This window comes from Marmota flaviventris, chromosome 10, assembly GCF_047511675.1.
Source record: "Marmota flaviventris isolate mMarFla1 chromosome 10, mMarFla1.hap1, whole genome shotgun sequence".
Lineage (NCBI taxonomy): Eukaryota > Metazoa > Chordata > Mammalia > Rodentia > Sciuridae > Marmota > Marmota flaviventris.
Window position 1 is genome coordinate 97329813 of NC_092507.1, and position 3562 is coordinate 97333374.

General features: G+C 37.0%; 1 pseudogene; it reads left to right on the forward strand.

The window, feature by feature from the left end:
* The first annotated feature begins 424 nt into the window (after positions 1-424).
* LOC114083623 (U4 spliceosomal RNA) lies at positions 425-508 on the forward strand (annotated as a pseudogene).
* Positions 509-3562: the final 3054 nt, after the last annotated feature.

Genomic DNA, 3562 nt, shown 5'->3' on the forward strand with positions numbered 1-3562 from the left:
TTAACCCTAACACCATAACTAAACCTAACCCTAACCCTAACCAAACCATAAACCTAAACCTAACCCTAACTTTAACCCTAATCCTAACCCTTACCCGAACCCTAACACTAACCTTAACTCTGTCCTAACCCTAACCTAAAAATAAATCTAACCCTAACACTAATCCTAACCATAACCATAACCCTAAACATAATCCTAACTTTAACCCTAACACAAATCCTAACCCAAACCCTAACACTAACCCTAACCCTAATGCTAACTCTAACCCTAACCCTAACACTAACACTAACTCTAAAATTAACAGTAACCATAACACTATACTTAACCCTAATCCTAACCCTAACCTAACACTAAACCTTACAGTACTCCTAACCCTAACCATAATCCTAACACTGACATAACCCTAATTCTAACCTTAACCGTTAGCTTTGCGCAGTGGCAGTATTGTAGCCAATGAGGTTTATCCGAGGCGTGATTATTGCTAATTGAAAACTTTTCCCAAACTAACCTTAACCGTAACTCTAACACAATCCCTTACAAAACATAACCCTAAAAATAACCTAACACTAACCCTAACTTTTAAATAACACTAACCCTAACAATAACACTAATACTAATACTTACACTAAAACTAACCCTAACCCTAACACTAACCCTAATCCTAACCTTAACACTAACTCTAAACCCAACACTAACCCTATCACTAACACTAACCCTAAGCCTAACCCTAAACCTAACACTAACCCTTTCCCTAACCCTTACTTTAACCATAACACTAACACTTACCCTAACCCTAATGCTAACACTATCCCTAATCTAACCATAATGCTAAAACTAACCCTAAACCTCACCCTATGCTTCACTCTAACCATCTTTCTAATCATAGCAGAAACTCTAATTTTAACACTAATCTAACACAAAACCTAAAAAAAACACTTAACCTAACACAAACCATAATTCTTACCTGAACTCTAAGCTTAGCACTAACCCTAACCAAAACCCTAAACCTAATTCTAAAACTAATTCTAACCCTAACTCGAACCCTAACCCTAACCCAAAAACTAACCTTAACAGTAAACCTAACCCTAACCCTAACACTAAACCTAGCCATCAGCCTAACCCTAACCATAATACTATCCCTAACCCTAATTGTATCCTAAACCTATCCCTAACACTAGCACTATTCCTAAAGGTAACCCTAACACTAACATTTAACCTAACCCTAAACCTAACCCTACCCTAAACCTTACCCTAACACAAACCATAAACCTAAACCTACCCTAATACTAATCATAACCCTAACCCTAACACTAACCCTAACCTACTAGTTACCCTAAAACTAACCCTAAAAATAAACTTAAGTCTCACTCTAACCTTAACATAACCATATGCCTCACTCTAACCCTCCTTCTAATAATAACCAAAACACAAATTTTAACTCTAACCCTAAGAGAAAACCAAAAGCTAACACTTTTCCTAACATAAAAACATAATTTTTACCCTAACACTAACCTTAACACTAAAACTAACCCAAACCCTAACCCTAACCCAAAAACTAAACAAAACCATAAACCTAACCCTAATCCTAACACTAAACCTACCCATAACCTTAACCCTATTGGTAACACTAACCCTAACACTAATTCTAAACCTAAAAATAAAAGTAAACATATCCCTAAACCTAACACTATCCCTAACACTAACCCTAACAATGAACCTAACCCTAAACCTAATTCTACCTCTAACCCTCACCATAACCCTTACCATAACATAAACCATAACCCAAACACTAATCCTAACCCTAACTTTAACACTAACCCTAACCTACAAGTAACCCTAAAACTAACCCTAAGCATAATCCTTAACTTAACCCTAAGCCTCAATCTACCCCTAATACCAACCCTAACCCTAAACTTTACCCTATCCCTAACCTTAACATAAACCCTAACCCTTAGGCTTACCCTAACACAAACCATATCACTCACACAAACACAATCCTAACAGTAAACCTAACCCTAACCCGAATTCTAAAACTAACCCTAACCTGAACCCAAACCCTAACACTAACCGTAACTCTAAAACTAACCCTAAATATAACCCTAAACCTAAGCCTACAATAAACCCTAAAACGAACCCTAACCCTAACTGTAACACTAACACTCACCCAAATCGTAGCCCTAACCCTAAACCTATCACTAAACCTAACACTCTCCCTAACCATAACCCTAAAACTAACACTAAATCTAACCCTAAACCTAACCCAACTCTAACATTAACCCTATCCCTAACACTAATACAAACCCTAACCCTAACCTAACACTAACCCTAACCTTAAACCTTACACTAAACGTAAACCTAATCATAACCCCTACCTTTACCCTAAAACTAACCCTAACGATACCCCTAACCCTAACACGAACACTAACCCTAAAACTAACCCCAGCCCTAACCCTAAAACTATCTCTAACCCTAACACTAACACTAAACCTAACCCTTACAATAACCCACAACCGAACTCTAACCCTAATACTAACCCTAACCCTAACCCTAACACTCTCACGAACTGTAATCCTAACACTAACACTAACCCTAAACCTCACCATAAACATAACCTTAACCCTAACACTTACTCTAACCCTATCTCTAACACTAAGCCTCAACCTAACTCTAACACTAATCCAAACACTAATCCGAAAACTAATCCTAATTCTAACTGTAACACTTAACGTAGTTCTAACCATAAACCTACAAATAACTTTAAAACTAACCCTAACCAAAACTCTAACACAAAGCCTAAACCTAACCCTAACCATAACCATAACACTAAACCACACCCTAACCTTAACCCTAACACATACCCTACTTTAATGCTAACACTAACACAAACCCTAACCAAACAGTAAACCTAACCCTAACTTAAATTTAACCCTAACAATACATTACCCTAACCATAACACTAACCGTAACACTTACCCTAACACTAAACCTGAACCTAACCCTAACAATAATTTTAACCCCAACCCTATCCCTATAAATAACTGTAATCTTAATCCTAACCCTAAACCAAACACTAATTCTAATACTAACCGTAACCCTAATCCTAACCCTAAATCTAACCCTATTCTTAACCATAACCCTAATGATAACCTTAAACCTAACCCTATCACAAACAATAACCTAAACCTAACAGTAACCCTAAATAACCATAAACCAAACCCTAACCCTAACTCTGAAATGAACACTAACTCTAACCTGAACCCTCAGCCTAAACCTAACCCTATTCCAAACACTAACCCTAACACTAACACTAACCCCATCCATAACCCTAATACTAAACCTAACCCTAACTGTAACCCTAAACTTAACTGTAAACCCAACCCTAACACAAATTCTAACAATAACACAAACCCTAACAGTAAACCTAACACTAAACATAAACCTAAGCATAACCCTAACCCAAACACTAAACCTAAACTTAAACCTAAGCCTAACCTAAACCCTATCACTGAACCTAACCCTAATCCTAACACTAACACTAAAATCCACCCTAAAGCTTACTGTA